This window comes from Hydractinia symbiolongicarpus, chromosome 5 (assembly GCF_029227915.1).
Source record: "Hydractinia symbiolongicarpus strain clone_291-10 chromosome 5, HSymV2.1, whole genome shotgun sequence".
Taxonomy (NCBI): domain Eukaryota; kingdom Metazoa; phylum Cnidaria; class Hydrozoa; order Anthoathecata; family Hydractiniidae; genus Hydractinia; species Hydractinia symbiolongicarpus.
In genome coordinates this window covers 14663098-14686195 of record NC_079879.1, presented here as the reverse complement: position 1 = coordinate 14686195, position 23098 = coordinate 14663098, and the positions used below count along the sequence as shown (strand labels likewise).

At 44.7% G+C, this 23098-nt stretch overlaps 1 long non-coding RNA gene across 2 annotated transcripts; it reads left to right on the top strand.

Moving 5' to 3' along the window:
- Nucleotides 1-1147: 1147 nt before the first annotated feature.
- Nucleotides 1148-11173, top strand: LOC130644949 (uncharacterized). Of its 2 annotated transcripts, none has more exons than XR_008982648.1 (2): nt 1148-1222; nt 9222-11173. It is a non-coding gene; the product is annotated as an uncharacterized LOC130644949 (long non-coding RNA). The 2 variants fall into 2 exon arrangements; XR_008982649.1 differs by lacking the exon at nt 1148-1222 and adding an exon at nt 4781-8857.
- The last annotated feature ends 11925 nt before the right edge of the window (nt 11174-23098 follow it).

Below are 23098 nucleotides of genomic sequence, written 5' to 3'. Positions count from 1 at the left end.
TTACAGCCTTTATAGGACTGTGCACGTAGTTAAGAGTGTTGTAAGGCAACGACACTAATGAAAACGACTTGGGACGTTATAGCGCATTGAGACTGGAAGGACTAGGCCAATGGTAAGCTGCGCAGACAGGTGGAACCACGTGATTTGCGTGTGAGGCCTTTATTACACTGCAAAAGGCCATATTACAGCCTTTATAGGACTGTGCACGTAGTTAAGAGTGTTGTAAGGCAACGACACTAATGAAAACGACTTGGGACGTTGTAGCGCATTGAGACTGGAAGGACTAGGCCAATGGTAAGCTGCGCAGGCAGGTGAAACCACGTGATTTACGTGTGAAGCCTTTATTAGACTCCAAAAGGCCATATTACGGCCTTTATAGGACTGTGCATGTAGTTAAAAGTGTTGTAAAGCAACTGCGCTAATGAAAACGACCTGGGACGTTGTAGCACATTGAGACTTGAAGGATTAGGCCAATGGTAACTTGCACAGGCAGGTGAAATCACGTGATTTACGTGTGAAGCCTTTATTAGACTACAAAATGCCATATTACAGCCTTTTTAGGACTGTGAACGTAGTTAAGAGTGTTGTAAGGCAACGGCGATAATGAAAACGACTTGGGACGTTAAAGCGCATTAAGACTGAAAGGAATAGTCCAATGGTAACCTGCACAGGCAAATGGAACCACGTGATTTACGTATGAGGCCTTTATTAGACTGCAAAAGGCCATATTACAGCCTTTATACGACTGTGCACGTAGTTAAGAGTGTTGTAAGGCAATGGCGCTAATGAAAACGACTTGGGACGCTGTAGCGCATTGAGACTGTAAGGAATAGTCCAATGGTAGCCTTCACAGGCAGGTGAAACCACGTGATTTGCGTGTGAAGCCTTTATTAGACTGCAAAAGGCCATATTACAGCCTTTATAGGACTGCGCACGTAGTTAAGAGTGTTCTAAGGCAACGACACTAATGAAAACGACTTGGGACGTTGTAGCGCATTGAGACTGGAAGGACTAGGCCAATGGTAACCTGCACAGGCAAATGGAACCACGTGATTTACGTGTGAGGCCTTTATTAGACTGCAAAAGGCGATATTACAGCCTTTATAGAACTGTGCACGTAGTTAAGAGTGTTTATAAGGCAACTTCGCCAGTGAAAACATCTTGGGACGTTGTAGCGCATTGAGACTGGAACGATTAGTTCAAAGGTAACCTGCGCAGGCAGGTGAAACCACGTGATTTACGTGTTAGGCCTTTATTAGACTGCCAAAGGCCATATTACAGCCTTTATAGGACAGTGCACGTAGTTAAGATTGTTGTAAAGCAACGGAGCAAATGAAAACGACTTGGGACGTTGTAGCGCATTGAGACTGGAACGACTAGTCCACTGGTAACCTGCACAGGCAGATGGAACCACGTGATTTACGTGTGAGGCCTTTATTAGACTGCAAAAGGCCATATTACAGCCTTTATAGGACTGTGCACGTGATTAAGAGAGTTCTAAGGCAACTTCGCCAATGAAAACAACTTGGGACGTTGTAGCACATTGAGACTGGAACGATTAGTCCAAAGGTAACCTGCGCAGGCAGGTAAAACCACGTGATTTACGTGGGAAGCCTTTATTAGACTGCAAAAGGCCATATTACAGCCTTTATAAGATTATGCACGTAGTTAAGAGTTTTCTAACGCAACGGCGCTAATGAAAACGACTTGGGACGTTGTAGCACATTGAGACTGGAACGATTAGTCCAAAGGTAACCTGCGCAGGCAGGTGAAATCACGTGATTTACGTGTGAAGCCTTTATTAGACTGCAAAGGCCATATTACAGCTTTTATAGGATTATGCACGTAGTTAAGAGTGTTGTAAAGCAACGGCGCTAATGAAAAAGACTTGGGACGTTGTAGCACATTGAGACTGGAACGATTAGTCCAAAGGTAACCTGCGCAGGCAGGTGAACTCACGTGATTTACGTGTGAAGCCTATATTAGACTGCAAACACCATATTACAGCCTTTATAGGACTGTGCACGTAGTTAAGATTGTTGTAAGGCAACGACACAAATGAAAACGACTTGGGACGTTGTAGCGCATTGAGACTGGAAGGACTAGGCCAGTGGTAACCTGCACAGGCAGATGGAACCACGTGATTTACGTGTGAGGCCTTTATTAGACTGCAAAAGGCCATATTACAGCTTTTATAGACTGTGCACGTAGTTCAGAGAGTTCTAAGGCAACTTCGCCAATGAAAACAACTTGGGACGTTGTAGCGCATTAAGAATGGAACGATTAGTCCAAAGGTAACCTGCGCAGGCAGGTGAAACCACGTGATTTACGTGTGAGGCCTTTATTAGACTGCAAAAGGCCATATTACAGCCTTTATAGGACTCTGCAAGTAGTTAAGAGTGTTGTAAGGCAACGGCGATAATGAAAACGACTTGGGACGTTAAAGCGTATTGAGACTGGAAGGAATAGTACAATGGTAACCTGCACAGGCAAATGGAACCACGTGATTTACGTGTGAAGCCTTTATTAGACTACAAAAGGCCATATTACAGCCTTTTTAGGACTGTGAACGTAGTTAAGAGTTTTGTAAGGCAACGGCGATAATGAAAACGACTTGGAACGTTGAAGCGCATTGAGACTGGAAGGAATAGTCCAATGGTAACCTGCACAGGCAAATGGAACCACGTGATTTACGTATGAGGCCTTTATTAGACTGCAAAAGGCCATATTACAGCCTTTATACGACTGTGCACGTAGTTAAAAGTGTTGTAAGGCAACGGCGCTAATGAAAACGACTTGGGACGCTGTAGCGCATTGAGACTGTAAGGAATAGTCCAATGGTAACCTGCACAGGCAGATGAAACCACGTGATTTGCGTGTAAAGCCTTTATTAGACTGCAAAAGGCCATATTACAGCCTTTATAGGACTGTGCACGTAGTTAAAAGTGTTGTAAGGCAACGGCGCTAATGAAAACGACCTGGGACGTTGTAGCACATTGAGACTTGAAGGACTAGGCCAATGGTAACTTGCGCAGGCAAATGGAACCACGTGATTTACGTGTGAGGCATGGATTAGACTGCAGAAGGCCATATTACAGCCTTTATAGGATTATGCACGTAGTTAAGAGTGTTGTAAAGCAACGGCGCTAATGAAAAAGACTTGGGACGTTGTAGCACATTGAGACTGGAACGATTAGTACAAAGGTAACCTGCGCAGGCAGGTGAACTCACGTGATTTACGTGTGAAGCCTATATTAGACTGCAAAGACCATATTACAGCCTTTATAGGACTGTGCACGTAGTTAAGAGTGTTGTAAGGCAACGACACTAATGAAAAGTACTTGGGACGTTATAGCGCATTGAGACTGGAAGGACTAGGCCAGTGGTAAGCTGCGCAGACAGGTGGAACCACGTGATTTGCGTGTGAGGCCTTTATTAGACTGCAAAAGGCCATATTACAGCATTTATAGGACTGTCAACGTAGTTAAGAGTGTTGTAAGGCAACGGCGATAATGAAAACGACTTGGGACGTTGAAGCGCATTGAGACTGGAAGGAATAGTTCAATGGTAACCTTCACAGGCAAATGGAACCACGTGATTTACGTATGAGGCCTTTATTAGACTGCAAAAGGCCATATTACGGCCTTTACAGGACTGTGCATGTAGTTAAAAGTGTTGCAAAGCAACGGCGCTAATGAAAACGACCTGGGACGTTGTAGCACATTGAGACTTAAAGGATTAGGCCAATGGTAACTTGCACAGGCAGGTGAAATCACGTGATTTACGTGTGAAGCTTTTATTAGACTACAAAAGGCCATATTACAGCCTTTTTAGGACTGTGAACGTAGTTAAGAGTGTTGTAAGGCAACGGCGATAATGAAAACGACTTGGTACGTTGAAGCGCATTGAGACTGGAAGGAATAGTCCAATGGTAACCTGCACAGGCAAATGGAACCACGTGATTTACGTATGAGGCCTTTATTAGACTGCAAAAGGCCATATTACAGCCTTTATAGGACTGCGCACGTAGTTAAGAGTGTTGTAAGGCAACGACACTAATGAAAACGACTTGGGACGTTGTAGTGCATTGAGACTGGAAGGACTAGGCCAATGGTAACCTGCACAGGCAAATGGAACCACGTGATTTACGTGTGAGGCCTTTATTAGACTGCAAAAGGCGATATTACAGCCTTTATAGGACTGTGCACGTAGTTAAGAGTGTTCTAAGGCAACTTCGCCAGTGAAAACATCTTGGGACGTTGTAGCGCATTGAGACTGGAACGATTAGTCCAAAGGTAACCTGCGCAGGCAGGTGAAACCACGTGATTTACGTGTTAGGCCTTTATTAGACTGCCAAAGGCCATATTACAGCCTTTATAGGACAGTGCACGTAGTTAAGATTGTTGTAAAGCAACGGAGCAAATGAAAACGACTTGGGACGTTGTAGCGCATTGAGACTGGAACGACTAGTCCACTGGTAACCTGCACAGGCAGATGGAACCACGTGATTTACGTGGGAGGCCTTTATTAGACTGCAAAAGGCCATATTACAGCCTTTATAGGACTGTGCACGTGATTAAGAGAGTTCTAAGGCAACTTCGCCAATGAAAACAACTTGGGACGTTGTAGCGTATTAAGAATGGAACGATTACTCCAAAGGTAACCTGCGTAGGCAGGTAAAACCACGTGATTTACGTGGGAAGCCTTTATTAGACTTCAAAAGGCCATATTACAGCCTTTATAAGAATTTGCACGTAGTTAAGAGTTTTCTAAAGCAACGGCGCTAATGAAAACGACTTGGGACGTTGTAGCACATTGAGACTGGAACAATTAGTCCAAAGGTAACATGCGCAGGCAGGTGAAATCACGGGATTTACGTGTGAAGCCTTTATTAGACTGCAAAGGCCATATTACAGCCTTTATAGGATTATGCACGTAGTTAAGAGTGTTGTAAAGCAACGGCGCTAATGAAAAAGACTTGGGACGTTGTAGCGCATTGAGACTGGAAGGACTAGGCCAGTGGTAAGCTGCGCAGACAGGTGGAACCACGTGATTTGCGTGTGAGGCCTTTATTAGACTGCAAAGGGCCATATTACAGCATTTATAGGACTGTGAACGTAGTTAAGAGTGTTGTAAGGCAACGGCGATAATGAAAACGACTTGGGACGTTGAAGCGCATTGAGACTGGAACGATTAGTCCAAAGGTAACCTGCGCAGGCAGGTGAAACCACGTGATTTACGTGTGAAGCCTTTATTAGACTGCAAAAGGCCATATTACAGCCTTTATAGGACTGTGCATGTAGTTAAAAGTGTTGTAAGGCAACGACGCTAATGAAAACGACCTGGGACGTTGTAGCGCATTGAGACTGGAACGACTAGTCTAAAGGTAAGCTGCGCAGGCAGGTGAAACCACGTGATTTACGTGTTAAGCCTTTATTAGACTGCCAAAGGCCATATTACAGCCTTTATAGGACAGTGCACGCAGTTAAGATTGTTGTAAAGCAACGGAGCAAATGAAAACGACTTGGGACGCTGTAGCGCATTGAGACTGGAACGACTAGTCCACTGGTAACCTGCACGGGCAGATGGAACCACGTGATTTACGTGTGAGGCCTTTATTAGACTGCAAAAGGCCATATTACAGCCTTTATAGACTGTGCACGTAGTTAAGAGAGTTCTAAGGCAACTTCGCCAATGAAAACAACTTGGGACGTTGTAGCGCATTAAGAATGGAACGATTAGTCCAAAGGTAACCTGCGCAGGCTGGTGAAACCACGTGATTTACGTGTGAGGCCTTTATTAGACTGCAAAAGGCCATATTACAGCCTTTATAGGACTCTGCACGTAGTTAGGAGTGTTGTAAGGCAACGACACTAATGATAACGACTTGGGACGTTGAAGCGTATTGAGACTGAAAGGAAGAGTACAATGGTAACCTGCACAGGCAAATGGAACCACGTGATTTACGTGTGAAGCCTTTATTAGACTAAAAAAGGCCATATTACAGCCTTTTTAGGACTGTGAACGTAGTTAAGAGTGTTGTAAGGCAACGGCGATAATGAAAACGACTTGGGACGTTGAAGCGCATTGAGACTGGAAGGAATAGTCCAATGGTAACCTGCACAGGCAAATGGAACCACGTGATTTACGTATGAGGCCCTTATTAGACTGCAAAAGGCCATATTACAGCCTTTATACGACTGTGCACGTAGTTAAGAGTGTTGTAAGGCAACGGCGCTAATGAAAACGACTTGGGACGCTGTAGCGCATTGAGACTGTAAGAAATAGTCCAATGGTAACCTGCACAGGCAGGTGAAACCACGTGATTTGCGTGTGAAGCCTTTATTAGACTGCAAAAGGCCATATTACAGCCTTTATAGGACTGTGCACGTAGTTAAAAGTGTTGTAAGGCAACGGCGCTAATGAAAACGACCTGGGACGTTGTAGCACATTGAGACTTGAAGGACTAGGCCAATGGTAACTTGCGCAGGCAAATGGAACCACGTGATTTACGTGTGAGGCATGGATTAGACTGCAGAAGGCCATATTACAGCCTTTATAGGATTATGCACGTAGTTAAGAGTGTTGTAAAGGAACGGCGCTAATGAAAACGACTTGGGACGTTGTAGCACATTGAGACTGGAACGATTAGTCCAAAGGTAACCTGCGCAGGCAGGTGAAATCACGTGATTTACGAGTGAAGCCTTTATTAGACTGCAAAGACCATATTACAGCCTTTATAGGACTGCGCACGTAGTTAAGAGTGTTGTAAGGCAACGACACTAATGAATACGACTTGGGACGTTGTAGCGCATTGAGACTGGAAGGACTAGGCCAATGGTAACCTGCACAGGCAAATGGAACCACGTGATTTACGTGTGAGGCCTTTATTAGACTGCAAAAGGCGATATTACAGCCTTTATAGGACTGTGCACGTAGTTAAGAGTGTTCTAAGGCAACTTCGCCAGTGAAAACATCTTGGGACGTTGTAGCGCATTGAGACTGGAACGATTAGTCCAAAGGTAACCTGCGCAGGCAGGTGAAACCACGTGATTTACGTGTAAGGCCTTTATTTGACTGCCAAAGGCCATATTACAGCCTTTATAGGACAGTGCACGTAGTTAAGATTGTTGTAAAGCAACGGAGCAAATGAAAACGACTTGGGACGTTGTAGCGCATTGAGACTGGAACGACTAGTCCACTGGTAACCTGCACAGGCAGATGGAACCACGTGATTTACGTGTGAGGCCTTTATTAGACTGCAAAAGGCCATATTACAGCCTTTATAGGACTGTGCACGTGATTAAGAGAGTTCTAAGGCAACTTCGCCAATGAAAACAACTTGGGACGTTGTAGCGTATTAAGAATGGAACGATTAGTCCAAAGGTAACCTGCGCAGGCAGGTGAAACCACGTGATTTACGTGGGAAGCCTTTATTAGACTGCAAAAGGCCATATTACAGCCTTTATAAGATTATGCACGTAGTTAAGAGTTCTGTAAAGCAACGGCGCTAATGAAAACGACTTGGGACGTTGTAGCACATTGAGACTGGAACGATTAGTCCAAAGGTAACCTGTGCAGGCAGGTAAAATCACGTGATTTACGTGTGAAGCCTTTATTAGACTGCAAAGGCCATATTACAGCCTTTATAGGATTATGAACGTAGTTAAGAGTGTTGTAAAGCAACGGCGCTAAAGAAAAAGACTTGGGACGTTGTAGCACATTGAGACTGGAACGATTAGTCCAAAGGTAACCTGCGCAGGCAGGTGAACTCACGTGATTTACGTGTGAAGCCTATATTAGACTGCAAAGACCATATTACAGCCTTTATAGGACTGTGCACGTAGTTAAGAGTGTTGTAAGGCAACGACACTAATGAAAACGACTTGGGACGTTGTAGCGCATTGAGACTGGAAGGACTAGGCCAGTGGTAAGCTGCGCAGACAGGTGGATTCACGTGATTTGCGTGTGAGGCCTTTATTAGACTGCAAAAGGCCATATTACAGCATTTATAGGACTGTGAACGTAGTTAAGAGTGTTGTAAGGCAACGGCGATAATGAAAACGACTTGGGACGTTGAAGCGCATTGAGACTGGAAGGAATAGTCCAATGGTAACCTGCACAGGCAAATGGAACCACGTGATTTACGTATGAGGCCTTTATTAGACTGCAAAAGGCCATATTACGGCCTTTATACGACTGTGCACGCAGTTAGGAGTGTTATAAGGCAACGGCGCTAATGAAAACGACTTGAGACGCTGTAGCGCATTGAGACTGTAAGGAATAGTCCAATGGTAACCTGCGCAGGCAGGTGAATCCACGTGATTTGCGTGTGAAGCCTTTATTAGACTGCAAAAGGCGATATTACAGCCTTTATAGGACTGTGCACGTAGTTAAAAGTGTTGTAAGGCAACGGCGCTAATGAAAACGACCTGGGACGTTGTAGCACATCGAGACTTGAAGGACTAGGCCAATGGTAACTTGCGCAGGCAAATGGAACCACGTGATTTACGTATGAGGCCTTTATTAGACTGCAAAAGGCCATATTACGGCCTTTATACGACTGTGCACGCAGTTAGGAGTGTTATAAGGCAACGGCGCTAATGAAAACGACTTGAGACGCTGTAGCGCATTGAAACTGTAAGGAATAGTCCAATGGTAACCTGCGCAGGCAGGTGAATCCACGTGATTTGCGTGTGAAGCCTTTATTAGACTGCAAAAGGCCATATTACAGCCTTTATAGGACTGTGCATGTAGTTAAAAGTGTTGTAAGGCAACGACGCTAATGAAAACGACCTGGGACGTTGTAGCGCATTGAGACTGGAACGACTAGTCTAAAGGTAAGCTGCGCAGGCAGGTGAAACCACGTGATTTACGTGTTAGGCCTTTATTAGACTGCCAAAGGCCATATTACAGACTTTATAGGACAGTGCACGCAGTTAAGATTGTTGTAAAGCAACGGAGCAAATGAAAACGACTTGGGACGCTGTAGCGCATTGAGACTGGAACGACTAGTCCACTGGTAACCTGCACAGGCAGATGGAACCACGTGATTTACGTGTGAGGCCTTTATTAGACTTCAAAAGGCCATATTACAGCCTTTATAGGACTGTGCACGTAGTTAAGAGAGTTCTGAGGCAACTTCGCCAATGAAAACAACTTGGGACGTTGTAGCGCATTAAGAATGGAACGATTAGTCCAAAGGTAACCTGCGCAGGCAGGTGAAACCACGTGATTTACGTGGGAAGCCTTTTTTAGACTGCAAAAGGCCATATTACAGCCTTTATAGGACTGTGCATGTAGTTAAAAGTGTTGTAAGGCAACGGCGCTAAGGAAAACGACCTGGGACGTTGTAGCACATTGAGACTTAAAGGATTAGGCCAATGGTAACTTGCACAGGCTAATGGAACCACGTGATTTACGTGTGAGGCTTGTATTAGACTGCAGAAGGCCATATTACAGCCTTTATAGGATTATGCACGTAGTTAAGAGTTTTGTAAAGCAACGGCGCTAATGAAAACGACTTGGGACGTTGTAGCACATTGAGACTGGAACGATTAGTCCAAAGGTAACCTGCGCAGGTAGGTGAAATCACGTGATTTACGTGCGAAGCCTTTATTAGACTGCAAAGTCCATATTACAGCCTTTATAGGACTGTGCACGTAGTTAAGAGTGTTGTAAGGCAACGACACTAACGAAAACGACTTGGGACGTTTTAGCGCATTGAGACTGGAAGGACTAGGCCAATGGTAAGCTGCGCAGAGAGGTGGAACCACGTGATTTGCGTGTGAGGCCTTTATTAGACTGCAAAAGGCCATATTACAGCCTTTATAGGACTGTGAACGTAGTTAAGAGTGTTGTAAGGCAACGGCGATAATGAAAACGACTTGGGACGTTGAAGCGCATTGAGACTGGAAGGAATAGTCCAATGGTAACTTGCACAGGCAAATGGAACCACGTGATTTACGTGTGTGGCATTTATTAGACTGCAAAAGGCCATATTACAGCCTTTATAGGACTGTGCACGTAGTTAAGAGTGTTCTAAGGCAACTTCGCCAATGAAAACATCTTGGGACGTTGTAGCGCATTGAGACTGGAACGATTAGTCCAAAGGTAACCTGCGCAGGCAGGTGAAACCACGTGATTTACGAGTGAAGCCTTTATTAGACTGCAAAAGGCCATATTACAGCCTTTATTGGACTGTGCATGTAGTTAAAAGTGTTGTAAGGCAACGGCGCTAATGAAAACGACCTGGGACGTTGTAGCGCATTGAGACTGGAACGACTAGTCTAAAGGTAACCTGCGCAGGCAGGTGAAACCACGTGATTTACGTGTTAGGCCTTTATTAGACTGCCAAAGGCCATATTACAGCCTTTATAGGACAGTGCACGCAGTTAAGATTGTTGTAAAGCAACGGAGCAAATGAAAACGACTTGGGACGTTGTAGCGCATTGAGACTGGAACGACTAGTCCACTGGTAACCTGCACAGGCAGATGGAACCACGTGATTTACGTGTGAGGCCTTTATTAGACTGCAAAAGGCCATATTACAGCCTTAATAGGACTGTGCACGTAGTTAAGAGAGTTCTAAGGCAACTTCGCCAATGAAAACAACTTGGGACGTTGGAGCGCATTAAGAATGGAACGATTAGTCCAAAGGTAACCTGCGCAGGCAGGTGAAACCACGTGATTTACGTGTGAGGCCTTTATTAGACTGCAAAAGGCCATATTACAGCCTTTATAGGTCTCTGCACGTAGTTAGGAGTGTTGTAAGGCAACGACACTAATGAAAACGACTTGGGACGTTGTAGCGCATTGAGACTGGAAGGACTAGGCCAATGGTAAACTGCGCAGACAGGTGAAACCACGTGATTTGCGTGTGAGGCCTTTATTAGACTGCAAAAGGCCATATTACAGCCTTTATAGGACTGTGCACGTAGTTAAGAGTGTTGTAAGGCAACGGCGATAATGAAAACGACTTGGGACGTTGAAGCGCATTGAGACTGGAAGAAATAGTACAATGGTAACCTGCACAGGCAAATGGAACCACGTGATTTACGTATGAGGCCTTTATTAGACTGCAAAAGGCCATATTACAGCCTTTATAGGACTGTGCACGTAGTTAAGAGAGTTCTAAGGCAACTTCGCCAATGAAAACAACTTGGGACGTTGTAGCGTATTAAGAATGGAACGATTAGTCCAAAGGTAACCTGCGCAGGCAGGTGAAACCACGTGATTTACGTGGGAAGCCTTTTTTAGACTGCAAAAGGCCAAATTACAGCCTTTATAGGACTGTGCATGTAGTTAAAAGTGTTGTAAGGCAACGGCGCTAATGAAAACGACCTGGGACGTTGTAGCACATTGAGACTTAAAGGATTAGGCCAATGGTAACTTGCACAGGCTAATGGAACCACGTGATTTACGTGTGAGGCTTGTATTAGACTGCAGAAGGCCATATTACAGCCTTTATAGGATTATGCACGTAGTTAAGAGTTTTGTAAAGCAACGGCGCTAATGAAAACGACTTGGGACGTTGTAGCACATTGAGACTGGAACGATTAGTCCAAAGGTAACCTGCGCAGGTAGGTGAAATCACGTGATTTACGTGTGAAGCCTTTATTAGACTGCAAAGTCCATATTACAGCCTTTATAGGATTATGCACGTAGTTAAGAGTGTTGTAAAGAAACGGCGCTAATGAAAACGACCTGGGACGTTGTAGCACATTGAGACTGGAACGATTAGTCCAAAGGTCCCCTGCCCAGGCAGGTGAACTCACGTGATTTACGTGTGAAGCCTGTATTAGACTGCAAAGACCATATTACAGCCTTTATAGGACTGTGAACGTAGTTAAGAGTGTTGTAAGGCAACGGCGATAATGAAAACGACTTGGGACGTTGAAGCGCATTGAGACTGGAAGGAATAGTCCAATGGTAACCTGCACAGGCAAATGGAACCACGTGATTTACGTATGAGGCCTTTATTAGACTGCAAAAGGCCATATTACAGCCTTTATACGACTGTGCACGCAATTAGGAGTGTTGTAAGGCAAAGGCGCTAATGAAAACGACTTGAGACGCTGTAGCGCATTGAGACTGTAAGGAATAGTCCAATGGTAACCTGTGCAGGCAGGTGAAACCCCGTGATTTGAGTGTGAAGCCTTTATTAGACTGCAAAAGGCGATATTACAGCCTTTATAGGACTGTGCACGTAGTTAAAAGTGTTGTAAGGCAACGGCGCTAATGAAAATGACCTGGGACGTTGTAGCACATTGAGACTTGAAGGACTAGGCCAATGGTAACTTGCGCAGGCAATTGGAACAACGTGATTTACGTGTGAGGCATTTATTAGACTGCAAAAGGCCATATTACAGCCTTTATAGGACTGTGCACGTAGTTAAGAGTGTTCTAAGGCAACTTCGCCAATGAAAACATCTTGGGACGTTGTAGCGCATTGAGACTGGATCGATAAGTCCAAAGGTAACCTGCGCAGGCAGGTGAAACCACGTGATTTACGTGTGAAGCCTTTATTAGACTGCAAAAAGCCATATTACAGCCTTTATAGGACTGTGCATGTAGTTAAAAATGTTGTAAGGCAACAACGCTAATGAAAACGACCTGGGACGTTGAAGCGCATTGAGACTGGAACGACTAGTCTAAAGGTAAGCTGCTCAGGCAGGTGAAACCACGTGATTTACGTGTTAGGCCTTTATTAGACTGCCAAAGGCCATATTACAGCCTTTATAGGACAGTGCACGCAGTTAAGATTGTTGTAAAGCAACGGAGCAAATGAAAACGACTTTGGACGCTGTAGCGCATTGAGACTGGAACGACTAGTCCACTGGTAACCTGCACAGGCAGATGGAACCACGTGATTTACGTGTGAGGCCTTTATTAGACTGCAAAAGGCCATATTACAGCCTTTATAGGACTGTGCACGTAGTTAAGAGAGTTCTAAGGCAACTTCGCCAATGAAAACAACTTGGGACGTTGTAGCGCATTAAGAATGGAACGATTAGTCCAAAGGTAACCTGCGCAGGCAGGTGAAACCACGTGATTTACGTATGAGGCCTTTATTAGACTGCAGAAGGCCATATTACAGACTTTATAGGACTGTGCACGTAGTTAAAAGTGTTGTAAGGCAACGGCGCTAATGAAAACGACCTGGGACGTTGTAGCACATCGAGACTTGAAGGACTAGGCCAATGGTAACTTGCGCAGGCAAATGGAACCACGTGATTTACGTGTGAGGCATTTATTAGACTGCAAAAGGCCATATTACAGCCTTTATAGGACTGTACACGTAGTTAAGAGTGTTGTAAAGCAACTTCGCCAATGAAAACGACCTGGGACGTTGTAGCACATTGAGACTGGAACGATTAGTCCAAAAGTAACCTGCGCAGGCAGGTGAACTCACGTGATTTACGTGTGAAGCCTATATTAGACTGCAAAGACCATATTACAGCCTTTATAGGACTGTGCACGTAGTTAAGAGTGTTGTAAGGCAACGACACTAACGAAAACGACTTGGGACGTTTTAGCGCATTGAGACTGGAAGGTCTAGGCCAATGGTAAGCTGCGCAGAGAGGTGGAACCACGTGATTTGCGTGTGAAGCCTTTATTAGACTGCAAAAGGCGATATTACAGCCTTTATAGGACTGTGCACGTAGTTAGGAGTGTTGTAAGGCAACGACACTAACGAAAACGACTTGGGACGTTTTAGCGCATTGAGACTGTAAGGAATAGTCCAATGGTAACCTGCGCAGGCAGGTGAAACCACGTGATTTGCGTGTGAAGCCTTTATTAGACTGCAAAAGGCGATATTACAGCCTTTATAGGACTGTGCACGTAGTTAAAAGTGTTGTAAGGCAACGGCGCTAATGAAAACGACCTGGGACGTTGTAGCACATCGAGACTTGAAGGACTAGGCCAATGGTAACTTGCGCAGGCAAATGGAACCACGTGATTTACGTGTGAGGCATTTATTAGACTGCAAAAGGCCATATTACAGCCTTTATAGGACTGTACACGTAGTTAAGAGCGTTCTAAGGCAACTTCGCCAATGAAAACGACCTGGGACGTTGTAGCACATTGAGACTTGAAGGACTAGGCCAATGGTAACTTGCGCAGGCAAATGGAACCACGTGATTTACGTGTGAGGCATTTATTAGACTGCAAAAGACCATATTACAGCCTTTATAGGACTGTGCACGTAGTTAAGAGTGTTCTAAGGCAACTTCGCCAATGAAAACATCTTGGGACGTTGTAGCGCATTGAGACTGGAACGATTAGTCCAAAGGTATCCTGCGCAGGTAGGTGAAATCACGTGATTTACGTGTGAAGCCTTTATTAGACTGCAAAGTCCATATTACAGCCTTTATAGGACTGTGCACGTAGTTAAGAGAGTTCTAAGGCAACTTCGCCAATGAAAACAACTTGGGACGTTGTAGCGTATTAAGAATGGAACGATTAGTCCAAAGGTAACCTGCGCAGGCAGGTGAAACCACGTGATTTGAGTGGGAAGCCTTTTTTAGACTGCAAAAGGCCATATTACAGCCTTTATAGGACTGTGCATGTAGTTAAAAGTGTTGTAAGGCAACGGCGCTAATGAAAACGACCTGGGACGTTGTAGCACATTGAGACTTAAAGGATTAGGCCAATGGTAACTTGCACAGGCTAATGGAACCACGTGATTTACGTGTGAGGCTTGTATTAGACTGCAGAAGGCCATATTACAGCCTTTATAGGATTATGCACGTAGTTAAGAGTTTTGTAAAGCAACGGCGCTAATGAAAACGACTTGGGACGTTGTAGCACATTGAGACTGGAACGATTAGTCCAAAGGTATCCTGCGCAGGTAGGTGAAATCACGTGATTTACGTGTGAAGCCTTTATTAGACTGCAAAGTCCATATTACAGCCTTTATAGGACTGTGCACGTAGTTAAGAGTGTTGTAAGGCAACGACACTAACGAAAACGACTTGGGACGTTTTAGCGCATTGAGACTGGAAGGACTAGGCCAATGGTAAGCTGCGCAGAGAGGTCGAACCACGTGATTTGCGTGTGAGGCCTTTATTAGACTGCAAAAGGCCATATTACAGCCTTTATAGGACTGTGAACGTAGTTAAGAGTGTTGTAAGGCAACGGCGATAATGAAAACGACTTGGGACGTTGAAGCGCATTGAGACTGGAAGGAATAGTCCAATGGTAACCTGCACAGGCAAATGGAACCACGTGATTTACGTATGAGGCCTTTATTAGACTGCAAAAGGCCATATTACAGCCTTTATAGGACTGTGCACGTAGTTAAAAGTGTTGTAAGGCAACGGCGCTAATGAAAACGTCCTGGGACGTTGTAGCACATTGACACTTGAAGGACTAGGCCAATGGTAACTTGCGCAGGCAAATGGAACAACGTGATTTACGTGTGAGGCATTTATTAGACTGCAAAAGGCCATATTACAGCCTTTATAGGACTGTGCACGTAGTTAAGAGTGTTCTAAGGCAACTTTGCCAATGAAAACATCTTGGGACGTTGTAGCGCATTGAGACTGGAACGATTAGTCCAAAGGTAACCTGCGCAGGCAGGTGAAACCACGTGATTTACGTGTGAAGCCTTTATTAGACTGCAAAAGGCCATATTACAGCCTTTATTGGACTGTGCATGTAGTTAAAAGTGTTGTAAGGCAACGGCGCTAATGAAAACGACCTGGGACGTTGTAGCGCATTGAGACTGGAACGACTAGTCTAAAGGTAACCTGCGCAGGCAGGTGAAACCACGTGATTTACGTGTTAGGCCTTTATTAGACTGCCAAAGACCATATTACAGCCTTTATAGGACAGTGCACGCAGTTAAGATTGTTGTAAAGCAACGGAGAAAATGAAAACGACTTGGGACGTTGTAGCGCATTGAGAATGGAACGACTAGTCCACTGGTAACCTGCACAGGCAGATGGAACCACGTGATTTACGTGTGAGGCCTTTATTAGACTGCAAAAGGCCATATTACAGCCTTTATAGGACTGTGCACGTAGTTAAGAGAGTTCTAAGGCAACTTCGCCAATGAAAACAACTTGGGACGTTGGAGCGCATTAAGAATGGAACGATTAGTCCAAAGGTAACCTGCGCAGGCAGGTGAAACCACGTGATTTACATGTGAGGCCTTTATTAGACTGCAAAAGGCCATATTACAGCCTTTATAGGACTCTGCACGTAGTTAGGAGTGTTGTAAGGCAACGACACTAATGAAAACGACTTGGGACGTTGTAGCGCATTGAGACTGGAACGACTAGTCCAATGGTAACCTGCACAGGCAGATGGAACCACGTGATTTACGTGTGAGGCCTTTATTAGACTGCAAAAGGCCATATTACAGCCTTTATAGGACTGTGCACGTAGTTAAGAGAGTTCTAAGGCTACTTCGCCAATGAAAACGACCTGGGACGTTGTAGCACATCGAGACTTGAAGGACTAGGCCAATGGTAACTTGCGCAGGCAAATGGAACCACGTGATTTACGTGTGAGGCATTTATTAGACTGCAAAAGGCCATATTACAGCCTTTATAGGACTGTGCACGTAGTTAAGAGTGTTGTAAGGCAACGACACTAACGAAAACGACTTGGGACGTTTTAGCGCATTGAGACTGTAAGGAATAGTCCAATGGTAACCTGCGCAGGCAGGTGAAACCACGTGATTTGCGTGTGAAGCCTTTATTAGACTGCAAAAGGCGATATTACAGCCTTTATAGGACTGTGCACGTAGTTAAAAGTGTTGTAGGCAACGGCGCTAATGAAAACGACCTGGGACGTTGTAGCACATCGAGACTTGAAGGACTAGGCCAATGGTAACTTGTGCAGGCAAATGGAACCACGTGATTTACGTGTTAGGCCTTTATTAGACTGCCAAAGACCATATTACAGCCTTTATAGGACAGTGCACGCAGTTAAGATTGTTGTAAAGCAACGGAGAAAATGAAAACGACTTGGGACGTTGTAGCGCATTGAGACTGGAACGACTAGTCCACTGGTAACCTGCACAGGCAGATGGAACCACGTGATTTACGTGTGAGGCCTTTTATTAGACTGCAAAAGGCCATATTACAGCCTTTATAGGACTGTGCACGTAGTTAAGAGAGTTCTAAGGCAACTTCGCCAATGAAAACAACTTGGGACGTTGGAGCGCATTAAGAATGGAACGATTAGTCCAAAGGTAACCTGCGCAGGCAGGTGAAACCACGTGATTTACGTGTGAGGCCTTTATTAGACTGCAAAAGGCCATATTACAGCCTTTATAGGACTGTGCACGTAGTTAGGAGTGTTGTAAGGCAACGACACTAATGAAAACGACTTGGGACGTTGTAGCGCATTGAGACTGGAACGACTACCCCACTGGTAACCTGCACAGGCAGATGGAACCACGTGATTTACGTGTGAGGCCTTTATTAGACTGCAAAAGGCCATATTACAGCCTTTATAGGACTGTGCACGTAGTTAAGAGAGTTCTAAGGCTACTTCGCCAATGAAAACGACCTGGGACGTTGTAGCACATCGAGACTTGAAGGACTAGGCCAATGGTAACTTGCGCAGGCAAATGGAACAACGTGATTTACGTGTGAGGCATTTATTAGACTGCAAAAGGCCATATTACAGCCTTTATAGGACTGTGCACGTAGTTAAGATTGTTGTAAGGCAACGACACTAACGAAAACGACTTGGGACGTTTTAGCGCATTGAGACTGTAAGGAATAGTCCAATGGTAACCTGCGGAGGCAGGTGAAACCACGTGATTTGCGTGTGAAGCCTTTATTAGACTGCAAAAGGCGATATTACAGCCTTTATAGGACTGTGCACGTAGTTAAAAGTGTTGTAGGCAACGGCGCTAATGAAAACGACCTGGGACGTTGTAGCACATCGAGACTTGAAGGACTAGGCCAATGGTAACTTGCGCAGGCAAATGGAACCACGTGATTTACGTATGAGGCCTTCATTAGACTGCAAAAGGCCATATTACAGCCTTTATAGGACTGTGCACGTAGTTAAGAGAGTTCTAAGGCAACTTCGCCAATGAAAACAACTTGGGACGTTGTAGCGTATGAAGAATGGAACGATTAGTCCAAAGGTAACCTGCGCAGGCAGGTGAAACCACGTGATTTACGTGGGAAGCCTTTTTTAGACTGCAAAAGGCCATATTACAGCCTTTATATGACTGTGCACGTAGTTAAAAGTGTTGTAAGGCAACAGCGCTAATGAAAACGACTTGGGACGTTGTAGCACATTGAGACTGGAACGATTAGTCCAAAGGTATCCTGCGCAGGTAGGTGAAATCACGTGATTTACGTGTGAAGCCTTTATTAGACTGCAAAGTCCATATTACAGCCTTTATAGGACTGCGCACGTAGTTAAGAGTGTTGTAAGGCAACGACACTAACGAAAACGACTTGGGACGTTTTAGCGCATTGAGACTGGAAGGACTAGGCCAATGGTAAGCTGCGCAGAGAGGTGGAACCACGTGATTTGCGTGTGAGGCCTTTATTAGACTGCAAAAGGCCATATTACAGCCTTTATAGGACTGTGAACGTAGTTAAGAGTGTTGTAAGGCAACGGCGATAATGAAAACGACTTGGGACGTTGAAGCGCATTGAGACTGGAAGGAATAGTACAATGGTAACCTGCAAAGGCAAATGGAACCACGTGATTTACGTATGAGGCCTTTATTAGACTGCAAAAGGCCATATTACAGCCTTCATAGGACTGTGCACGTAGTTAAAAGTGTTGTAAGGCAACGGCGCTAATGAAAACGACCTGGGACGTTGTAGCACATTGACACTTGAAGGACTAGGCCAATGGTAACTTGCGCAGGCAAATGGAACAACGTGATTTACGTGTGAGGCATTTATTAGACTGCAAAAGGCCATATTACAGCCTTTATAGGACTGTGCACGTAGTTAAGAGTGTTCTAAGGCAACTTCGCCAATGAAAACATCTTGGGACGTTGTAGCGCATTGAGACTGGAACGATTAGTCCAAAGGTAACCTGCGCAGGCAGGTGAAACCACGTGATTTACGTGTGAAGCCTTTATTAGACTGCAAAAGGCCATATTACAGCCTTTATTGGACTGTGCATGTAGTTAAAAGTGTTGTAAGGCAACGGCGCTAATGAAAACGACCTGGGACGTTGTAGCGCATTGAGACTGGAACGACTAGTCTAAAGGTAACCTGCGCAGGCAGGTGAAACCACGTGATTTACGTGTTAGGCCTTTATTAGACTGCCAAAGACCATATTACAGCCTTTATAGGACAGTGCACGCAGTTAAGATTGTTGTAAAGCAACGGAGAAAATGAAAACGACTTGGGACGTTGTAGCGCATTGAGACTGAAACGACTAGTCCACTGGTAACCTGCACAGGCAGATGGAATCACGTGATTTACGTGTGAGGCCTTTATTAGACTGCAAAAGGCCATATTACAGCCTTTATAGGACTGTGCACGTAGTTAAGAGAGTTCTAAGGCAACTTCGCCAATGAAAACAACTTGGGACGTTGGAGCGCATTAAGAATGGAACGATTAGTCCAAAGGTAACCTGCGCAGGCAGGTGAAACCACGTGATTTACGTGTGAGGCCTTTATTAGACTGCAAAAGGCCATATTACAGCCTTTATAGGACTCTGCACGTAGTTAGGAGTGTTGTAAGGCAACGACACTAATGAAAACGACTTGGGACGTTGTAGCGCATTGAGACTGGAACGACTAGTCCACTGGTAACCAGCACAGGCAGATGGAACCACGTGATTTACGTGTGAGGCCTTTATTAGACTGCAAAAGGCCATATTACAGCCTTTATAGGACTGTGCACGTAGTTAAGAGAGTTCTAAGGCTACTTCGCCAATGAAAACGACCTGGGACGTTGTAGCACATCGAGACTTGAAGGACTAGGCCAATGGTAACTTGCGCAGGCAAATGGAACCACGTGATTTACGTGTGAGGCATTTATTAGACTGCAAAAGGCCATATTACAGCCTTTATAGGACTGTGCACGTAGTTAAGAGTGTTGTAAGGCAACGACACTAACGAAAACGACTTGGGACGTTTTAGCGCATTGAGACTGGAACGACTAGTCCACTGGTAACCTGCACAGGCAGATGGAACCACGTGATTTACGTGTGAGGCCTTTATTAGACTGCAAAAGGCCATATTACAGCCTTTATAGGACTGTGCACGTAGTTAAGAGAGTTCTAAGGCAACTTCGCCAATGAAAACAACTTCGGACGTTGTAGCGCATAAAGAATAGAACGATTAGTCCAAAGGTAACCTGCGCAGGCAGGTGAAACCACGTGATTTACGTGTGAGGCCTTTATTAGACTGCAAAAGGCCATATTACAGCCTTTATAGGACTCTGCACGTAGTTAGGAGTGTTGTAAGGCAACGACACTAAGGATAACGACTTGGGACGTTGTAGCGCATTGAGACTGGAAGGACTAGGCCAATGGTAAACTGCGCAGACAGGTGAAACCACGTGATTTGCGTGTGAGGCCTTTATTAGACTGCAAAAGGCCATATTACAGCATTTATAGGACTGTTCACGTAGTTAAGAGTGTTGTAAGGCAACGGCGATAATGAAAACGACTTGGGACGTTGAAGCGCATTGAGACTGGAAGGAATAGTACAATGGTAACCTGCACAGGCAAATGGAACCACGTGATTTACGTATGAGGCCTTTATTAGACTGCAAAAGGCCATATTACAGCTTTTATAGGACTGTGCACGTAGTTAAGAGAGTTCTAAGGCAACTTCGCCAATGAAAACAACTTGGGACGTTGTAGCGTATTAAGAATGGAACGATTAGTCCAAAGGTAACCTGCGCAGGCAGGTGAAACCACGTGATTTACGTGGGAAGCCTTTTTTAGACTGCAAAAGGCCATATTACAGCCTTTATAGGACTGTGCATGTAGTTAAAAGTGTTGTAAGGCGACGGCGCTAATGAAAACGACCTGGGACGTTGTAGCACATTGAGACTTAAAGGATTAGGCCAATGGTAACTTGCACAGGCTAATGGAACCACGTGATTTACGTGTGAGGCTTGTATTAGACTGCAGAAGGCCATATTACAGCCTTTATAGGATTATGCACGTAGTTAAGAGTTTTGTAAAGCAACGGCGCTAATGAAAACGACTTGGGACGTTGTAGCACATTGAGACTGGAACGATTAGTCCAAAGGTAACCTGCGCAGGTAGGTGAAATCACGTGATTTACGTGTGAAGCCTTTATTAGACTGCAAAGTCCATATTACAGCCTTTATAGGACTGTGCACGTAGTTAAGAGTGTTGTAAGGCAACGACACTAACGAAAACGACTTGGGACGTTTTAGCGCATTGAGACTGGAAGGACTAGGCCAATGGTAAGCTGCGCAGGCAAATGGAACAACGTGATTTACGTGTGAGGCATTTATTAGACCGCAAAAGGCCATATTACAGCCTTTATAGGACTGTGCACGTAGTTAAGAGTGTTGTAAGGCAACTTCGCCAATGAAAACATCTTGGGACGTTGTAGCGCATTGAGACTGGAACGATTAGTCCAAAGGTAACCTGCGCAGGCAGGTGAAACCACGTGATTTACGTGTGAAGCCTTTATTAGACTGCAAAAGGCCATATTACAGCCTTTATTGGACTGTGCATGTAGTTAAAAGTGTTGTAAGGCAACGGCGCTAATGAAAACGACCTGGGACGTTGTAGCGCATTGAGACTGGAACGACTAGTCTAAAGGTAACCTGCGCAGGCAGGTGAAACCACGTGATTTACGTGTTAGGCCTTTATTAGACTGCCAAAGACCATATTACAGCCTTTATAGGACAGTGCACGCAGTTAAGATTGTTGTAAAGCAACGGAGAAAATGAAAACGACTTGGGACGTTGTAGCGCATTGAGACTGGAACGACTAGTCCACTGGTAAACTGCACAGGCAGATGGAACCACGTGATTTACGTGTGAGGCCTTTATTAGACTGCAAAAGGCCATATTACAGCCTTTATAGGACTGTGCACGTAGTTAAGAGAGTTCTAAGGCAACTTCGCCAATGAAAACAACTTGGGACGTTGTAGCGTATTAAGAATGGAACGATTAGTCCAAAGGTAACTTGCGCAGGCAGGTGAAACCACGTGATTTACGTGGGAAGCCTTTTTTAGACTGCAAAAAGCCATATTACAGCCTTTATAGGACTGTGCATGTAGTTAAAAGTGTTGTAAGGCAACGGCGCTAATGAAAACGACCTGGGACGTTGTTGCACATTGAGACTTAAAGGATTAGGGCAATGGTAACTTGTACAGGCTAATGGAACCACGTGATTTACGTGTGAGGCTTGTATTAGACTGCAGAAGGCCATATTACAGCCTTTATAGGATTATGCACGTAGTTAAGAGTTTTGTAAAGCAACGGCGCTAATGAAAACGACTTGGGACGTTGTAGCACATTGAGACTGGAACGATTAGTCCAAAGGTAACCTGCGCAGGTAGGTGAAATCACGTGATTTACGTGTGAAGCTTTTATTAGACTGCAAAGTCCATATTACAGCCTTTATAGGATTATGCACGTAGTTAAGAGTGTTGTAAAGAAACGGCGCTAATGAAAACGACCTGGGACGTTGTAGCACATTGAGACTGGAACGATTAGTCCAAAGGTAACCTGCACAGGCAGGTGAACTCACGTGATTTACGTGTGAAGCCTTTATTAGACTGCAAAGTCCATATTACAGCCTTTATAGGACTGTGCACGTAGTTAAGAGTGTTGTAAGGCAACGACTCTAACGAAAACGACTTGGGACGTTTTAGCGCATTGAAACTGGAAGGAATAGACCAATGGTAACCTGCACAGGCAAATGGAACCACGTGATTTACGTATGAGGCCTTTATTAGACTGCAAAAGGCCATATTACAGCCTTTATAGGACTGTGCACGTAGTTAAAAGTGTTGTAAGGCAACAGCGCTAATGAAAACGACCTGGGACGTTGTAGCACATTGAGACTTGAAGGACTAGGCCAATGGTAACATGCGCAGGCAAATGGAACAACGTGATTTACGTGTGAGGCATTTATTAGACTGCAAAAGGCCATATTA